This window comes from Triticum urartu, chromosome 5A, assembly GCF_056163025.1.
Source record: "Triticum urartu cultivar PI428250 chromosome 5A, HENAU_Tu73, whole genome shotgun sequence".
Classification (NCBI taxonomy): domain Eukaryota; kingdom Viridiplantae; phylum Streptophyta; class Magnoliopsida; order Poales; family Poaceae; genus Triticum; species Triticum urartu.
Genome location: NC_141877.1, coordinates 267,092,747 through 267,113,087, shown reverse-complemented (window position 1 = coordinate 267,113,087; position 20,341 = coordinate 267,092,747). Strand labels below are relative to the sequence as shown.

Genomic DNA, 20,341 nt, shown 5'->3' with positions numbered 1-20,341 from the left:
AGCTTGTAGTGGTGGAGCTGGAAGTCTTGGCTGCCTAGTTGGAGGAGCCGGCAGACGAGGTGCAGCATAGGTCTGCCTTGGGGCAGGTGCATTCGGCTGGTACATGCTGTTGGGAATCCATATCTTGCGCTTCTGCGAAGAAGGGCCCGAAGATGAGCCCGTGTCACGGTTGCGCCTGTGAGAGCTCTGGTATTCCTGCAGACCAGTTTTGACATTGATGGCCTTGTTCACCAGAGTGGCGAAATCAGCAAAGTCATGCACTAGAAGTGCGAGCTTGATGTCAGCTTGAAGGCCATCACGGAACTTCTCCTGTCTGCGTGCATCAGTTGCAATGTCCTCTTCAGCATAGCGGGACAAGTCAAGAAACTCCCGCTGGTAAGCTTCCACAGTTTTGTTGCCTTGGGTGAGGTTGCGGAACTCACGTTTCTTCCGGTCCATGACTCCCTGAGGAATGAAGCGAGCACGGAAGGCAGCTTGGAAGTCTGGCCAGGTGATGATTGTTCCAGCTGGCAGAGTACGCCTGTGGCTGTCCCACCATTGAGCCGCGGGTCCCTTTAGGAAGAAGGAAGCAAAGGTGACATAGCTGGCAGGGGCTACATCAGCAGACTCCATCTCATAGGTGATGTCATGGAGCCAGTCATCAGCATCCAAAGGCTGAGTTGAGCTGCGGTACACAGTTGGGTTCAGGCGCATAAAATCTTGCAGAGTTACTGGGGTTGGCTGCTGGTTCATATTGGGGCGAGGAAACTGAGCCATCATATTCTCCATGAACTGGCGATTCATCTCAAGCTGTTGGATCATACCAGTCATGTACTCGGGCGGTGGTGGGGCGTTGCCACCACGACCACGACCACCTGGTCTAACCATCCTGCTAATATATAACAGTGGTAGTTCAGCATTGAGAAATTTGCAAAGACAAGAATCATTCATGATGAAACATGCACAACGAAAGCAGCACGATAGATACTACATAGTAGTCGGCATATCTTACAACAGAGATCATGCATAGAGTTCGTTACACAGAGTTCGGTACACAGGCTAAGACATCATAGGCGGCACACAGGCTCGCGGCGAATGCATCTAACACTAACAAGCAAGTCTACATCAGTCCCATGCGGTACTGCGGAGGTAGGTGTAGCCTGACAGCTGGTAGTGTCGCGAAGGGAAGACCACCAGCATGGGACTCGGTTAGCTCTATCCAGCCCACCAGCATGCAGAACCAGGTTCTGATGGTACAAGGGCTCTCGGGTGACGGTGGAATAGGCAGCAGTGTAGTATCCCACCGCACCAACATCAGATGTGATAGCAATGTGCCTGAAGGGGGAGGTGTCCGACTCCTGATACTCTCCGCGAAGACGTGTCAGAGCAGCATAAGCAGCATCGTGGACCGCCATGTCGATGGTCACTTCAACACCATGAGCAGTGTGCAGCACGGTAGTGGAGTCATACTCTCGAGAGTAGAGGTGGACGATGGCACGGTACTGCTCCTGGTTGAAGTCCTGATACTCCTCATAGACGGTGTACTCAGGGTGCCAGCGATAACCCAGATAGGTCATCATCTCAACCAACACAGCAGGTGATCCTGAGGCACCAATGGCCGTCGTGTGACGCACGACCTGCCTCGTGGGTTCCATCTGAAAACAAAGATGTTTTCACAGGAGTCAAATGACAATGTGGATAATGTCCAAATACTACTCTAAAGAATAACTAGGGCTTATCCAACTTTGGGGTGAACGTGGTCACGGGATCTAGTGTTAGAGTTAGTAAAATCGTTTAACCCGAGTAGGAGAGAGTTCAGTGTCCCAGAGTAAGGATCGAGGAGTAAAAGAGCCTAATACCACCCAGATGGCGATGTGGGCCCGTAAGGCACACAGCCATGTTAGTAAAAGTTCTTATAATGTCTAGACTCGACTTCGGCCAAGGAGTGTGGAAGGGGGAATTCCTACAGGCAGTCGGCTCTGATACCAACTTGTGACGCCCCCGATTCAATCGTACACTAATCATGCACGCAAATGTGTACGATCAAGATCAGGGACTCACGGGAAGATATCACAACACAACTCTACAAATAAAATAAGTCATACAAGCATCATATTACAAGCCAGGGGCCTCGAGGGCTCGAATACAAGAGCTCGATCATAGACGAGTCAGCGGAAGCAACAATATCTGAGTACAGACATAAGTTAAACAAGTTTGCCTTAAGAAGGCTAGCACAAACTGGGATACAGATCGAAAGAGGCGCAGGCCTCCTGCCTGGGATCCTCCTAACTACTCCTGGTCGTCATCAGCGGGCAGCACGTAGTAGTAGGCACCTCCGGTGTAGTAGGAGTCGTCATCGACGGTGGCGTCTGGCTCCTGGGCTCCAACATCTGATTGCGCCAACCAGGTAGAAGGGATAGAGGGAAAAGAAGGAGAAAGCAACCGTGAGTACTCATCCAAAGTACTCGCAAGCAAGGAGCTACACTACATATGCATGGGTAAATGTGTAAAGGGCCATATCGGTGGACTGAACTGCAGAAAGCCAGAAAAAGAGGGGGGATAGCTAATCCTGTCGAAGACTACGCTTCTGGCCACCTCCATCTTGCAGCATGTAGAAGAGAGTAGACTGAAGTCCTCCAAGTAGCATCGCATAGCATAACCCTAACCGATGATCCTCCCCTCGTCGCCCTGTGAGAGAGCGACCACCGGTTGTATCTGGCGCTTGGAAGGGTGTGTTTTATTAAGTATCCGGTTCTAGTTGTCATAAGGTCAAGGTACAACTCCAAGTCGTCCTGTTACCGAAGATCATGGCTATTCGAATAGATTAACTTCCCTGCAGGGGTGCACCACATAACCCAACACGCTCGATCCCATTTGGCCGGACACACTTTCCTGGGTCATGCCCGGCCTCGGAAGATCAACACGTCGCAGCCCCACCTAGGCACAACAGAGAGGCCAGCACGCCGGTCTAAACCTAAGCGCACAGGGGTCTGGGCCCATCGCCCATAGCACACCTGCACGTTGCGTACGCGGCCGGAGAGCAGACCTAGCAACCTCCATTACAAAGGAAGTCACGTTACGCGGTCCAACCCGGCGCGCGCCGCTCAGTCGCTGGCGTCACGAAGTGCTTCGGCTGATACCACGACGTCGAGTGCCCATAACTGTCCCCGCGTAGATGGTTAGTGCGTATAGGCCAGTAGCCAGACTCAGATCAAATACCAAGATCTCATTAAACGTGTTAAGTATCTGCGAACGCCGACCAGGGCCAGGCCCACCTCTCTCCTAGGTGGTCTCAACCTGCCCTGTCGCTCCGCCTCAAAGTAACCGTCGGGGGCCGTCGGGAACCCAGGCCCACCTCTACCGGGATGGAGCCACCTGCCCCTTCAGCCCCCATCTCCGAACAGTATCACAGGTAATGTAACTGTGTAGAGTATATCGTATATGCCCGTGATCACCTCCCGAAGTGATCACGGCCCAGTAGTATAGCATGGCAGACGGACAAGAGTGTAGGGCCACTGATGGAACACTAGCATCCTATACTAAGCAGTAGGATAGCAGGTAATGGTAACAACAGTAGTAGCAAGGACAGGCTATGCATCAGGATAGGAATAACGGAAAGCAGTAACATGCTACACTACTCTAATGCAAGCAGTATAGAGAAAAGAGTAGGCGATATCTGGTGATCAAAGGGAGGGCTTGCCTGGTTGCTCAGACAAGAGAGAGGGGTCGTCAACTCCGTAGTCGTACTGGGTAGCAGCGGCGTCGGTCTCGGTGTCTAGCGAGAGAAGAGGGGGAAGAAACAATAAATATAATGCAAACAAATGCATGACGATGCATGACATGACAAAGCGTGATGCTAGGTGTGCCCTAACGCGGTACGAGGTGGTACCGGTGAAGGGGGGAAACATCCGGGAAATTATCCCCGGTGTTTCGCGTTTTTGGACAGACGAACCGGAGGGGGAAAGTTGCGTGTTCGCGATGCTAGGGATGCGTGGCGGATGAACGGGCTGCGTATCCGAATTCGTCTCGTCGTTCTGAGCAACTTTCATGTACAAAGTTTCTCCATCCGAGTTACAGATTATTTTATATGATTTTTCAAAGTTTTATTCATTTTCTGAAATTATTACTAATTCAAAATTAATAGACAAAATGCTATGGGTACCCAGCCCTGTGTACACAGAATGTACACAGAGGCTGACAAGTGGGCCAGGGGGACCCAGTTGACCAGTCAACGTTTGACTGGTCAACAGGGGTGGGACCCCCGTGTCATTGACTGTTTTAGTTAATTAGGGATTAGGCTAATCAAACTACTGTTCAATTAAACTAACAGATTAATTAGATTAATTAACTAGGATTAATTAACTTAATTAATTTAATTAATTAATTAATTAAGTTTATTTATTTCTAATAATTATTATTTTTTAAAAAATCCAATTTTTTAATCTTTTTTTTGTTCTGGGCGGGGGCCCCGTTCGTCATAGGGCCAGGGGCCGTTGCGGGCTAGCGGGCGCATGAGCGAGCGGGCGCTGGGCACCCGCCCAGGTCGACAGGGAGGGATCTGCGCTGGGCGTCGGCGGGCCGCGGCAAGGCCGCCGTGGGTCGGAAGCGGCAGCGGGCGGCGCGTGTGCGCGCGCACACGGCGGGGAGCAGCAGCAGGCAGAGCATCGCCGACGGGCGCGGTCGTGGGTGCGTTCAGGTGCGCCGGGGTGCACGCTCATCGTGAGCGTGGGTGCGGGGAGCGCGTCGGGCGAGCGGCTCCTGGCGGCATCGGCAGCAGGGGAACCGGGGGCGAGGACGCGAGGAGCAGGGGCGGCGGCCGGCAGAGGCCGCGGGGCGCGCGCGGTGGGTCGACGTGGTTCGCGCGCGGGCGAACCGCGACGGGCCATGGCCACGTAGAGGCGGCGAGGTGAGGTGCGCGGCCCTGGGTGGCCGCGTATGGCGAGGCAACGGCGGGGGACGGTTCGGGCGCGACGAGCGCGGGGAGGCCGCGAGCAAGCACGGCCTCGGGCGCGCGGTGACAGAGGAAGAGGGGACAGGGGCATGGGGAGGCGCTCACATTGGCCGTAGGGGTTCAGGGCAGCGGGCTCGGCGGCGGTCGGTGACGACGTGCGGGGTGGATGGCGAGGCGAGGCGAGGTCGAAGGAGCGCGGCGTCGGGCGACGATCGACAACGGCGCTCAGGTCGGGGGCGGCGAGTGCTGGGCCGCGTCAGGGAGAAGGCGTCGAGGACGGCCGTCGAGGAGGGGAAGGTTCGGCGAGGCGGCTCGGGTGAGGTGGCCAGCGGGGCGCTGCCCCGATCCGATCGGGAAAGGGGAGAGCGGCGTGGGGGGGGAAGTGGGGGAGTGGGGCGACGGTTAGCGGCTAGGGTTTCGGGGTCCATGGATAAGGGGAGTGGGAGGGTGGGCCGGTTGGGCCTTTTGGCCTGATGGCTAGCTGGGCCATTCGGCCCAGGGGGGTTCTTTTTTTTTTGTTTGTTTTCTGTTTTTTTCTGTTCTTTTTATTTATTTTCTTTTCTGTTTTAAATCATTTTAAATTATCTAGGCATTTTATAAAAATGTGTTTATTACACCATATTTACTTAGGCAAAATATGGCACCGTCCGAACATTTTTGTTTAATATTTTAAAAGCTTTTGTCGTTTGACTTAGTTAGGATTTAAATTTGAAACGGTTTTGAATTAACCCGAGATTAATTACAGTAACAGAGGTGACGTGTCACCATTAACGTGAGATCACTGTAGCATGATTATCCGGGCGTTACAGACAGGCTATGCATCAGGATAGAATTAACGGAAAACAGTAAAATGCTACACTACTCTAATGCAAGCAGTATAGAGAAGAGTAGGCGATATCTGGTGATCAAGGGGGGGGGGGCTTGCTTGGTTGCTCTGGCAAGAAGGAGGGGTCATCAACACCGTAGTCGAACTGGGGTTCGCCGGCAGTCTCGAGGTCTACCGGAAAGAGTAACGGAGGGGGAACACAATAAATAACAAAGCAGTCAAAACATCACAAAGTGTAACATGGCATTACGCGGTGCTAGAGATGACCTAACGTAGTAGTAGGTGCTACTGGCAAAGGGGGAAAACATCCGGGAAAGTATTCCCAGTGTTTGACGTTTTCGAACAGACGAATCGGAAGGGTATTGTTGCACGTTCGCTATGCTAGGGATGTGTGGCGGACGAACGGATTGCGTATACGGATTCGTCTCGTCGATCTGAGTAACTTTCATGTTTAAAGTATTTTCATTCGAGTTACGGTTAATTTTATATGAATTTTCAAAGTTTAAAAAATTTCCAGAATTTATTTAACTCGAATTATAAACAGTGAAATACTTTGCCACCTAGCATTATTCTAGCCACAATGTATGACAGCGGGGTCAGTGGGGCTGGGTTGCACCAGTCAACATTTGATTGGTCAACACATGAATAGTAGAAGTGGATTCCACATGTCATAGGCTATACCTAAATAAATAAATAAATACTAACCTAATTAATAGGGTCCACATGTCATCTGCTAGTAGCTAACCTAAATACTAATTAACCCTAAACTAATTGAACATGGGGCCGGCCTCACAAACACAGAATACACACGCACACACACAACTAGGGGTTAATTATGTTCTTTGTTAACAGAAGATAGCCTTTTGTGATTTTCATACAATTTAATTCGTTCATCGAAAGGATTTGGTTCAATGAGATAAAATAAAGTTTGTCAAGTATACTTTCTACTCATAATTTTTCTTGGCCTATTAGTAGTTGTTTACCCTCTGATTAGAGGCTGTCAAGGGGGTTAGTCAGCGTAATATTCGCAAAGCTAGCCATTGATACAGTAGCATTCAGCAGCAGCAGTACGTTCAGAGCAGCAGCAGTCAACGGCAATTGAGCAGCAACTAGTAGCAATAGTAGTGAGGAGCAGCAGCGGCTCGCGAGCAGCAAGTAGCAGGAGTAGCGCAGCAACAGTACGCGGCAAGCAACAGGAGCAGCACGCAACCAGCGACGGCAAGCTAGAGCGGAAGCAGGTAGGACCGTAGGAGGAGCGGCAGCAAACAGACGCATGAAGCAGCAGCGGCTCGGGCAAGGCCACGCGCACGCGGAGGCGCGGCCGCGAGCGGCGTTGGCGCAAGGCAGGCAGCGGTCGCGCGCCTGGGCGCGGCTAGGAAGCGGTGCGCGGGGAGGGTGGGCCGCGGCCGCGGCGACCAGCAGGCAGAGGTGGGCGGCGCGTGGCGCGCGGACGCAGGCAGCCAGGCGAGGCGTCATGCGTGCGCAGATAGTGTGGGGCGCGCCGGCGACGGCAAGCAGCGGCGCAGTGGCTGAGCAGCAGCGGGAGACGGCGGAAGTGGTGGGGCGTGCGCAGGGGAAAGAACAGAGGCGGGAGGCGAGTGCGGTCGTACTAGCGCGGGCACGGCGTGAGGCACAGGGCGTGGCTACGCGTGCGCGGGGCACAACTCAACGTTGGGACGACGGACTCGCGGCCTTGAGCAGGACATGTGCATCACGACACGGCCATGGACGAGCTCGGGGACGGCGGTGGCAACAGAGGGCGGCAGCTAGCGAACGAAATCGGGGCTAGCGGTGAGTACGAGCACGGGGAAAAGGCGGGGATCGAGAGAGTAGCTCACATCGGGGCTGTAGGGCAAGTCAGTGGGCTCGGGGATGCCTTGAGGACGACGAATCGATGACGAGGTTGTGCGGCAGCCGACGGGGAAGACGACAACCAATCCGGCGGTCTGGTGCATCTCCATACCAACCCGTGTTCGTGGTCGACGAAGACGACGTGGAGGAATGCAACGGAGCCAGTGGGAATGTTCGCCGGGGGCGCGGAGCTCGGTGGCCGCGGCGGTGACGGGGCGGCAACGACGATGAGCTCGGGTGGGCGCAGGAAAGAGAGCGAGGGGCGCGAGGGAGGAAGGGGGGAGGATTGCGAGGGGGCTAGGGTTTTGGCGGCGTCGGCGGGGCCTTGTAGGCGTCGGGGAGGTCGGGGATGGCGCCACGCACGACCTGGCGTGGCCATGGCCGGCAGATGGCCGCCACGCCCTCCCCTTTCCTCTTTAGCGTGAGGAGGGGATGGAGCGAGGTGGGCTAGGCCGGCCAGTTTGCTAGTTGGGCCATAGTGCCCAGTAGAATAGGCCTTTTAACTTCTTGTTTTCAGTTTTCTATTTTCTCTACGGTTTTCTATTTATTTTAGCTATCAAATGAACTTTGTCAAATGTGCCACTTAGCACAAATTTACTAGGAAACATTTTAAAGTAGCACACAAAGTTACAACTTATTTTCAAAAGGTTGGATAATTATCTGAATTGAAACAGTAAATTTTATTGTTACTAACTCTATTTTAAACAGGTGAGGGTCATTTTATTAATTCATAAAATGTTGGATAATTTATGAGAAATAGTTAGGGAATATTCTCAACCCAGCCTACATTTTTATTTTATTATTTGAAAATTTAATAATTTGACTTGCATTTGAATTTGAATTCGAGTTCGGTTTGGATCAAGGTGAGGTTTAGAAAATTAATCGCTATGACATGCCACCATTAGTGTGTGGTTACTGTAGCTTAAATATCTGAGCGTCACAATTCTCCTCCACTACAAGAAATCTCGTCCCGAGATTTAAGAGGTATAGTAAGGGGGGAAAGATCTGGTTACGATATCCTAACGGATCCTCACCAATACGACACCAGAAAAGTACTCTTCGAAACACGATCCCGAAGTACTCACAGTCTTTGAGACCTTCTCATCAAATAATTGGCCCAAACGGGCGCTTCGCGACCTTGCCGAAGTCTTCCATGTAGCAGCAATAAACCCTTGGAATGATACGGCAATTACTTTTAATGCCAATGATGAACCAAGATCCCGCTCAGTCCGGGCACCAGCTGCTCTGGTCCTCAACCCAATTGTGGATGGTTTTCGTCTCACTAAAGTGCTAATGGACGGTGGCAGCGGACTGAACCTCATCTACGAGGACATGCTCAATAAACTGCAAATGGACAGGAGTCGCATTGAGCAGAGCAATACATCCTTTAGGGGAATCATTCCCAACAAGGAAGCAAGATGCTCGGGAAAAATTAAGCTGGATGTGGTATTCAGCACACTAGAAAACTATAGGTCCAAAGAGATAATCTTCCAGGTGGCCCCTTTTAACAGCGGATATCGTGCCCTGTTAGGGCGAGATGCATTCACACGCTTTCAAGCTATACCTCATTACGGGTATATGAAGCTCAAAATGCCCGGGCCCAATGGTGTTATCACTATCTCTAGTGATCTAGACATATCACTTGATAACCCACAAGTATAGGGGATCGCAACAGTTTTCGAGGGTAGAGTATTCAACCCAAATTTATTGATTCGACACAAGGGAAGCCAAAGAATATTCTCAAGTATTAACAGTTGAGTTGTCAATTCAACCACACCCGAAAGACTTAATATCTGCAACAAAGTATTTAGTAGCAAAGTAATATGGAAGTAACGGTAACGGTGGCAAAAGTAACAGTATTGGTTTTATAGTGATTGCAACAGCAGCAACGGAAAAGTAACTAAGCAAAGATCAATATGTGAAAAGCTCGTAGGCATTGGATCAGTGATGGATAATTATGTTGGATGTGATTCCTCATGCAACAGTTATAACATAGGGTGACACAGAACTAGCTCCAGTTCATCAATGTAATGTAGGCATGTATTCCGAATATAGTCATACGTGCTTATGGAAAAGAACTTGCATGGCATCTTTTGTCCTACCCTCCTGTGGCAGCGGGGTCCTATTAAAAACTACGGGATATTAAGGCCTCCTTTTAATAGAGTACTGGAACAAAGCATTAACACTTGGTGAATACATGAACTCCTCAAACTATAGTCATCACCGAGAGTGGTCCCGGTTATTGTCACTTCGGGGTTACCAGATCATAAAACATAGTAGGTGACTATTGACTTGCAAGATAGGATCAAGAACTCACATATATTCATGAAAACATAATAGGTTCAGATCTAAAATCATGGCACTCGGGCCCTAGTGACAGGCATTTAGCATAGCAAAGTCATAGCAACATCAATCTCAGAACATAATGGATACTAGGGATCAAACCCTAACAAAACTAACTCGATTACATGATAAATCTCATCCAACCCATCACCGTCCAGCAAGCCTATGATGGAATTACTCACGCACGACGGTGAGCATCACAAAATTGGTGATGGAGGAAGGTTGATGATGACGCACGGCGGTGAGCCAATATTTTTTATATATTCCAAAAATATTCTCCGTGAAGTTTCAGGTCATTCCGAGAACTTTTATTTCTGCACAAAAATAACACCATGGCAATTTTGCTGAAAACAACATCAGTCCGGGTTACTTCCATTCAAATCATGCAAGTTAGAGTCCAAAACAAGGTCAAAAGTGTTTGGAAAAGTAGATACGATGGAGACGTATCAACTCCCCCAAGCTTAAACCTTTGCTTGTCCTCAAGCAATTCAGTTGACAAACTGAAAGTGATAAAGAAAAATTTTTACAAACTCTGTTTGATCTTGTTGTTGTAAATATGTAGAGCCAGCATTCAAGTTTTTGGCAAAGATTATGAACTAACCATATTCACAATAACTTTTAGGTCTCATGTTTACTCATATCAATGGCATAATCAACTAGCGAGCAATAGTAATAAATCTCGGATACAACACTTTCTCAAAACAAGATGGTATGTCGCTAGCCCTTTCTGAGACCGCAAAACATAAATGCAGAGCACCTCTGAAGATCAAGGACTGACTAAACATTGTAATTCATGGCAAAAGAGATCCAGTCACAGTCATACTCAATGTAAACTAATAGTAATGCATGCAAATGACAGCGGTGCTCTCCAACTGGTGCTCTTTAATAAGAGGACGATGACTCAATATAAAAGTAAATAGATAGGCCCTTCGCAGAGGGAAGCAGCGATTTGTAGAGGTGCCAGAGCTCGATTTTGAAATAGAGATGAATAATATTTTGAGTGGTATACTTTCATTGTCAACATAACAACTGAGAGATATCGATATCTTCCATGCTACACACATTATAGGCGGTTCCCAAACAGAATGGTAAAGTTTATACTCCCCCTACCACCAACAAACATCAATCCATGGCTTGTCCGAAACAATGGGTGCCTCCAACTAACAACAGTTCTGGGGGAGTTTTGTTTGCAATTATTTTGATTTGGTTTGAGCATGGGACTGGGTATCCCGGTTACCGGCCATTTTCTCGTGAGTGAGGAGCGGAGTCCACTCCTCGTGAGAATAACCCACCTAGCATGGAAGATACAGACATCCCTAGTTGATACATGAGCTATTCGAGCATACAAAACAGAATTTCATTTGAAGGTTTAGAGTTTGGCACATACAAATTTACTTGGAACGGTAGGTAGATACCGCATATAGGAAGGTATGGTGGACTCATATGAAATAACTTTGGGGTTTATGGAAGTGGATGCACAAGCAGTATTCCCGCTTAGTACAAGTGAATGCTAGAAAGAGACTAGGAAGCGACCAGCTAGAGAGCAACAACAGTCATGAACATGCATTAAAATTAATCAACACTGAGTGCAAGCATGAGTAGGATATAATTCACCATGAACATAAATATCGTGGAGGCTATGTTGATTTTGTTTCAACTACATGTGTGAACATGTGCCAAGTCAAGCCACTCAAATCGTTCAAAGGAGGATACCACCCTATCATACCACATCACAACCATTTTAATAGCATGTTGGCACGCAAGGTAAACCATTATAAACCCCTAGCTAATTAAGCATGGCATGAGCAACTATAATCTCTAATTGTCATTGCAAACATGTTTCATTCATAATAGGCTGAATCAGGAACGATGAACTAATCATATTTACAAAAACAAGATAGGTCGAGTTCATACCAGCTTCTCTCATCTCGATCAGTCCATCATATATCGTCATTATTGCCTTTCACTTGCACGACCAAACAGTGTGGATAATAATAATAGTGCACGTGCATTCGAATAAGCTGGAATCTGTAAGCATTTAATACAAGGGAGAAGACAAGGTAATATGGGCTCTCTGTTAGATCAACAATAATTCATATGAGAGCCACTCAACATTTTCATCATGGTCTTCTCCCCTCGACCCCCAAAGAAAAGAAACAAAACTATTTACACGGAAAAGCTCCCAACAAGCAAAAGAAGAACGAGAAATATTTTTGGGTTTTCTTTTAATTACTACTACTACTACAAGCATGGAAAGTAAACTAGCTAAAAGCTACAACTAATTTTGTGTGTGTTTTTCTTAAGGTTTTTCGAACACACAAGAAGAATGCTGGAAAAGAAAATGAACTTGCATGGATGATACAATGAAAAAGTATGAGCACCGACAACTGAAATGAGTGTGTGAACATGAATGTAATGTCGGTGAGGAATACGTACTCTCCCAAGCTTAGGCTTTTGGCCTAAGTTGGTCTATGGCCACGGCTGGCCTGGCGGATATCCGAAGTTGTAACTGGGGTCGTACTGAGATGCAGCGGCTATTGCCTCACGAGCTGCAGCTTGGAGGTGAGCTGCCTCCATCCTCCTCTCATACTCATTCGCCTCCTCCCTGGTTATAACATATCTCCCTTTTGTCTGAAAGTCAAAGAAAGCAGGAGCAGGGAGAGCAACATGGACAGTGTGATGTTTGTCAAAGATTAGTCGGTATTGCAGGAACTGTTCAGTCCTATCAACAAATTGATGACGAACCATAGCATTATAATCTAGATAAGCAGTAGTCAATTCAATATCATTCTCATGTATGGGTATCTCAAGAAAATTAGCTACACGAGTTGCATAAATTCCACCAAACAAGTCTCCACTTAAACTATTAAGATGCAACCTGCGTGCAACAATAGCCCCCAAGTTATATTGTTTATCACCTAACACCGCACTCTTGAGGACACTAAGATCTGCAACGCACATGGGACAAGCCTCATCTTTACCGTTAATCCATCTACCCACAAAGAGAGCAAAATAATGTATGGAAGGAAAATGAATGCTCCCTATGGTAGCTTGTGTGATTTCCCTAGATTTCCCCACAGTAATACTAGCAAGAAAGTCTTTATATTCAAATTTGCGAGGTTCACTAACATTGCCCCAGTGCAGGAGTTTACAAGCAATATTAAAATCTTCTAGGTCCATGATATATGATTTATCATAAAGATCAAATAAAACAGTGTGAGAATTGCGCGAGGATGTAAATTTAAACCTTCTCACAAATGAATCAGTTAGATAGAGGTATTGTCGGCACTTATCTGACACGAAGCTCTCAAGATCAGCGTTATGCACATATGCGTCAAATTCATCCTTGATGCCTGCCCGGACCATAAAATCTTCTGACGGCCATTCACAAGGCCGCACTTGAGCTTCTCTTGGTAGTTCATAGTCCGGCTCACGTATCGCGAGCCTAAGTGCTTGCTTCCTTGAGGACCCGCCTTGGTACATTTTCCTAAACATATTTCTTCCTCTGAAAAAATTCTAAAAATTTTAGTAACTCAAAATAAAAGTGAACCAAACTCAACAAGATTGATAGCAACTACTCCTACAAGTTCCTAGAGGCCATATCATGCATTAAAACTACTTTTGACCACATAAATTTGACATGCAAGCTCAAGAACAGGGTCCCTAAGTAGCAAAAATTTGCAATAAATAAAGCACTAGAACACAAACTAATTGGACCATTGGAGGAGTCACATACCGAAGAACAATCCCTCAAAGAAATTTTGTGAATGGAGCTTTGAGCAAGGAGATAAGAAATGGCAGCAAGATGAGCTAGAACTCGGGTTTGAGCTGGTGGAGGATTTTTTCTCGAGGAAGACGAAGTGTGTGGGTGCAAGAATAAGTGGAGGGGGCCCACATGGGGTTCACGAGGCAGGGGGCGCGCCCCAGGGGGGTGGACGCGCCCTAGACCCTCGTGGCCAGGTGGTGGGTCCCCCTGCGGTGTGAGGCTATCGTCGCCACAGAATAACAGGGGGTGTGGGTGAGTAGAGGGATGGCCTGGCCAGCAGTGGGAGTAGTAGGGGGCGGTGAGGCCTACGCATCGCAGCCAGCCACGGGAGGCAGGAGCACGAGGCACGACCGGTGCTGCTTTGGGTGGCTGGAGCAAGAAGACCAGAGGTTGAAGAAGCACTACGGCCGTTGGATGGACATCGTACGGTCACTAGAGCTAGAATCGTTCATATTGACTAAGTTGACAAAGCCCTTTGTCCCCGTCAACTTAGTTGGCCCACAAGTCAGCCTCCCACTATTGTGGGTCCTAGCTAGCAGGCGGAGTATTCATTTTGTGTGCATAATAAGGAGGCACTTCCTTGCGTGTGAAGATATAGCTGGTGGGTCCGACCTGCCAGCGGCGGTAATGTTGTTTTCACGAAATACAGAGGTCCTTTCGGTGGGTCCCAGATGTCAGGTGGAGGAATCATTATTTTACGCGTAAAAAGGACGCATTTCCTTGTGTGTGGCGATGCATCCAGTTGTCGAACTCTCCATGTATAGTCCACTTCAAATGCATATCGGTCGTTGACCACGTTGACCAGGCCGCGCCGAGAGCACCAGGGCGGTGGACGACGGCGAGGCCTAGGAAGGGAACGACACAGAGGCGGGGAAGACTCGGCAGTTGTTTCCCACGCAGAGGGGAGTACGACTATACGAGGGTTTACTGGTTTGTCTGCCATCGTCGGAGAATAACAACACGTGTGGATGAGTAGAGGGATGGCTAGGCCAGCGACGGGAGTACGGTGGGGCGGTGAGGCCTGCGCGGCAGCACAGCTGGCCGCGGGGAGGAGGGAGCAGGTAGTCCCGTCGGCGCTTGTTTGAGCGGCTGGAGCAGGAAGAGCAAAGATTGAAAAAGCACGACAGCCGTTGGATGGGCATCCAACAGTCACAGCTTGTGCGTCAACCTTTTTTTAGGAAAGCCTCAAATCTGTGGAAAACATCATACAACCCATCTGCCATTATTTCTAATAATTTTACAGCCCATTTGCTAATTCTTAAGGTTTTTTTGGAGCCCATATTCTTTTTGTTAGCATTAGAGCCCATATTGTGGCCACAGTTAAAAAATTGTACGAAATTTTGCATATTTTGGTGCGGTTCGAACTGTTTTAATCCCAAAATTTTGAGTCGCATTCAAACTGATTTTAAAAATAAATGTATATCAATATAAAATCCAACAAATCGTCCACGCATAAAAATCAATGCAATTTAAAATCTCAAAATGAAAAAAGAAATTTGAAACTAATTGTCGGTTTGATGTGTTTTAAAAATGTACAACCCTTTTCTCATTACTCATAGGCCATTTTCTCGGCCAGCCAAATGAAGCTCTCCTCGTCTTGAAAGATTTTCAGCCCAACACGCCTGACAAAGCGACTTACTTGGAAAATTACAAAAAACTGGGCTATGGCCGTGGACCCAGCTGTCGGCCTCTCCACGTACAGTACTCTTCCGATGGAAGTCGGTCGTTGACCACATTGACTACGCCGCGCCGAGAGCACCAAGGCGGTGGACGAAGGCGAGGCCTAGGAAGGGGACGACGCGGAGCCGGGAAAGATGCGACAGTGGATGCCCACGCGGAGAGGAGTACGAGGGTTCACTGGTTCGGCTGCGGTGTGAGGTTGCCGTCGCCGTAGAATAACATGGGGTCTGGGTGAGTAGAGGGATGCCCTGGATAGCGGTGGGAGTAGTAGGGGGCGGTGAGGCCTCCACGGCATCACAGCCGGCCACGGGAGGCAGGAGCACGCGGCACGACCGGCACTGGTTTGGGAGGCTGGAGCAAGAAGACCAAAGGTTGAAGAAGCACTACGACCGTTGGATGAACATCGTACGGTAACTGGAGCTAGAATCGTTCATATTGACTAAGTTGACAAAGCCCTCCATCCCCGTCAACTTGGTAGGCCAACAAGTCAGCCTACCACTATGCTGGGTTCCAGCTGGCAGGGGGAGTATTCATTTTTTTGTGCGTAATAAGGAGGCACTTCCTTGCGTGCGAATATAGCTGGTGGGTCTGACTTGTCAGCGGGGGGCACTTTTTTTCGCAAAATATAGAGGCCCTTCCGGTGGGTCCCAGATGTCAGGTGGAGGAATCAAAGACTTGAGAAGGCGTACAGAACAAGCTAGTGTACCAGTAAAGAAACGTTGCTGAGTTTTAGAAAAAAGAGAGACGTGCTCCTGTAGCTGGTTCGAATCCAAACCTAGACTATGACTATATGTGGTTCTATGCTACTCTGCAAGTAATGAAATTGACATATCCAAACGTTCGCTTCTCCTCTTCTCTACTTACTCTGCCTAGCATCAGAAGCTCTGGCCATAGCAACCATGTCCGCTGGCTGCTCATCCGCCTACTCTTCAGCAAGCAACAACCAAATATGCGCCAAGTCGCCACTCGTACCATCGCCTGTGGGTCTCATCACACCACCACCGGCACGCGCACCGCAGCCGGTTGCTTATCGCAACCCGCTGCCGTTGGTGTGGTGCCACTGCTGCAAATCACGCAGAGTCATCTGTCGCCTCTCAACCACAATCCTCAACCCTGACCGAGTCTTCTACAAATGCCCGAATCATGGGGTAATAATATGTTTAAGTGTTGTTCTGCTGCTTTCAGTTGCTGATTTTTTAATAGTTTGGTTGATGATCTTCCAATTTGATTTGTGCAGAAAAGGGAAGATTCATGTGATTTGTATTTCTGGGAAGTTGCTGATGTGGGGGGAGTGCAACTACGCTGATTATTTGGTTAGCCGAGGAATTCCAATACCAGCAGGTTGGGGTGTTGGACAAGTAACTGAAGTAACGGCAGAAAAGGAAGATGCAGAGCAGAAGGTTAAAGATGCAGTTCCTCTGATCATGGCCAAGCAACAGCTGCTGAACGACCTTGACAGCAATGAGGAGATGAAAGAGATTGTGAAGATAATGGGAAAAATCGATGTGCTCTGTAGGATGATTGTCTCTTTATTTGCAGAGTATGTAGCACTCGTGATGTATTCAGTGGCTATGACATGAGTTTCTCCAAGTGCAGTCCCATGTGTCAGTGAAGAGGAAAGCCGAAGCGCGTTCCGTTTGCGTGAGCCGTGTGTAGGACCGAACGTGCGTGGGGTGCAATGCGACCGCGACAGGGGTGCTCTGAGTGTACCGCCTTTTTTTCCTTTTAAACTAGGTGCTTCGCCCCCTCAAAAAAACTTGTTGCTTCGGGCGATCCATCGATACTACTACTAGTAATCCGGTAATCCCGACTAAAATGGCTTGGCCGGGTCTTTTCCCGTGTGATATGCTGGGAGGTTGGCTTAGTTGGGTTTTTTAGGACGAGTAATGCTACACCTACGTAATCCCAGTTACGTAATTAACATAATGTGAAACGTGTGAGCTGTTGATTGTAGATTGGGGGAGGGAGGGGCCCACCACCATGAAAATCAGGCGAGGAGAGAGAGGCAATTTACGTTAACCCTTTCGTAGGTTCCCATAGATGTAGAAAGATGTGAAATGCGTGAATGTGTAGTGGACGTACTATTGGAGTGCCTAAGATAAATTGTGTATGTATAGACCCTATGTGTTCATTTTACTTCGCATGTTATCTTTGTCTCGGTTCAATAAAGAGAAGAGTTGGTGATGATGGTTTGCCTGTCATCCTGCAATATAGGCCGTCCGATCTATATCTAATGGATAGGAAGGAAATTATGACAATTTACCCGCACTCCTGTCCATATTTGCAGATAAGGCCTTCCCTCATTCATCCTTTTCTCCCACAAGATCTTGATCTTCCGTGCAACGCACGGGCATCTTGCTAGTACTCCTACAATATTGCAAACACGGCAGATTTTCATTACATTTCGAACTTTTATAGGACAGAAAAATAAAGGAAACCCAACGCTAAACCTATTCTATGGCGGCGACCGATGTCCTCCATCTGCGATCTCTATGTACGGGGCGGGGTTCAAGACCCGTGAAGTGAAGGTGCGGTCTACGACGAGGAAGAGTAGAACACGGGATACGGACCAGCCAGTTGGCACACCATGCCCTGCCGCCTCCCATGCCCTACTCATCCTCGGAGGAGTCCCCAACCTCGGCGGTGCTGGATGTTGGACGGGGCAAGTAGGACGCGTGGCTGACGGTGCTCCTGTCGTCGGCCGCCAGCGTGGCCACCGCTTGTGCGGTCGCGTCCGCGTCCATCTACTCCGCTATTGCGTCGCGAGAGGCAACTTGAGCGAGGGCGGCGACATCGAGCTTCATCCCCGAAGACAAGCTCTCTCGCAGAGCGTTCGCCCTTGCGGTCATGGCGGATGTGGTGCGAGGTAGGAAGATGATGCGCTATGGTGTGGAGGTTAGCTGGGCGTTGCCGCTTTAAGTAGCGCATTCCGGTGAGGCCAAGCGTCCCGGTGCGTCATTAAGTTGCCGGAGTTGGTTCCTCGGGCACCGAGCCTCTTAACAATGGCATACGGACGGACGGCATGAATGCGGGCAGCTGGCGCCGGCTGGGAACGCACCATGCGACCGCACGAGGGACGAGGGTTTTTGGTGTGCCAGGGTAGTCTGTCGGCGTTCTGGGAATGGGGGTCCCCAGACTTGCCTGCCTGTGGCCCACGGCGTGGCTTTGCTAACAAGCCTGTACGGCCCATCTTCATCAACAAGGCATTCAAGACCTGGACACCAAGCGCGGCAGAGATCAGCCCGAGTCATCCAAGAGCAGCCGGCCATTCTGCACCTTCCATAACCTGCATACCCACAACACCAGCGACTGTCAAGAGCTCAGAGCCATTCGAGAAGGACGCTTCGGTCGACGCCCCGAGTGCAGCGACCGGGGCTATGGCCAAGGAGGAGGACGTGGTGGCGGATGCTGGGACGACCATGGCCCGCGCCAGGAGTGGCGCGACCGGCCTGGTGAGGACAGCTGGCGGGATCAGCCTCGCGAGGGCGCCTGGAGGGACCAGGCTCGTGAGGATCGTCCTCAAGGCAACGCTGGCCTTCCTCCACTACCGCCACCACCCAGAAGGAATGACGACCACCATCAAGGCGAGGGGGCTGGGGGCTTCCAGGAGCCCCGCGCTACCGCTTGCATGTTTGGCGGAGCTCAAGCCCCACCCTCGCAGCATATCTTCAAACAGTTTGCTCGCGAAGTGAATGCAGTCCTCCCCAAGCTCAATGCCACACGCCCGCTCAGATGGTCCAAGTGCCCCATCACGTTCAGTTCGGCAGATCAGCTCAAGTGCATAGCTACTGCAAGCGCCCTCCCAAGGCTTTGTTCACCAGTCATCATCAACGTGCAAGTTACCAAGACCCTCATCGATGGCGGCGCAGGGCTCAATGTCCTGTCCGTCGACACGTTTGACAACCTCCAAGTGCCATATGACCAGCTTCAGCCTACCAAGCCTTTCTCAGGAGTGACCAACGGCTCTACTACCCCGATCGGGCAGGTCCGCCTCCCCGTTACCTTCGAAGAACACAACAACTACCGCACCGAACTCATCGACTTCGACGTCGCCTACATCCGCCTGCCATACAACGCCATCCTCGGGTATCCAGCCCTGGCCAAGTTCATGGTGGTGACCCATCATGGCTACAATGTCCTCAAGATGCCGCGAAGTGGCGGGATCGTCACAGTCCGGTGCGAGGAAAGAGACGCGGTGTGCTCCCTCGAGCGTGCCTTCCAAGCTGTAGCAATCGACGACCCCGACAGCCAGGGCGAGCGCCCTCCTGAGGCCACCCCCAAGAAGAAGCAGTTGCGCCACGAAGGTGCAGGGACTTGTCAAGTCGGGCATTTGCCGAGGCAGCATGGGGAAGCGGAGATGCCCACGTCCAATCAACCACCACGCGCCGACCAAGGCCGCAGGCTATTGGGGCCCACGACGCACTGCACTTGACCTTTGGCTTCGCCTCGAAGCCAAGCCCGAGTGCGCCTTGGGCCCGGGGGCTACTGTCGGCGTTCTGGGAACGGGGGTCCCCAGACTTGCCTGCCTGCGGCCCACGGCGTGGCTTTGCTAGCAGGCCTGTACGACCCATCTTCATCAACAAGGCATTCAAGACCTTTGCGAGGGGCCAAGCCTCGCGAGGCGGACGACGCAAGACCTCCTTAGGAGCGGCCTCGCCGGGCAGGCCCGCAAGGGGCGGAGAGATCAAGGCACAGCAAACCTCGCAAGGTTCCAGTGACGTGAGCCGTGACGATCGAGACCAGGCGGGCGCCAGCGCGCACAACGTCCTTGTTTCCTCTTTGGTGCTAAGGGGGCAAGTGCAGGCGCAGAGTACCGAGGCATCAAGCAAAGGTTTCCATATCGGTGCAACGAGACCAAGACCAGCAGGACGGCAAGATGGAGGTCACCATGGAGCCCAAGGCGGCGTCACCACTAGAGCCTTTTGCAGGCAAAGACCACTTTTGT

The 20,341-nt window shown here is 50.1% G+C and overlaps 1 long non-coding RNA gene across 1 annotated transcript; it reads right to left on the bottom strand.

The window, feature by feature from the left end:
• Positions 1-2,069: 2,069 nt before the first annotated feature.
• On the bottom strand, positions 2,070-8,011 carry LOC147971008 (uncharacterized). The gene is made up of 3 exons (XR_015604448.1): positions 7,595-8,011; positions 3,680-3,754; positions 2,070-2,369 (listed from the first exon to the last, which is right to left on the bottom strand). It is a non-coding gene; the product is annotated as an uncharacterized LOC147971008 (long non-coding RNA).
• Positions 8,012-20,341: the final 12,330 nt, after the last annotated feature.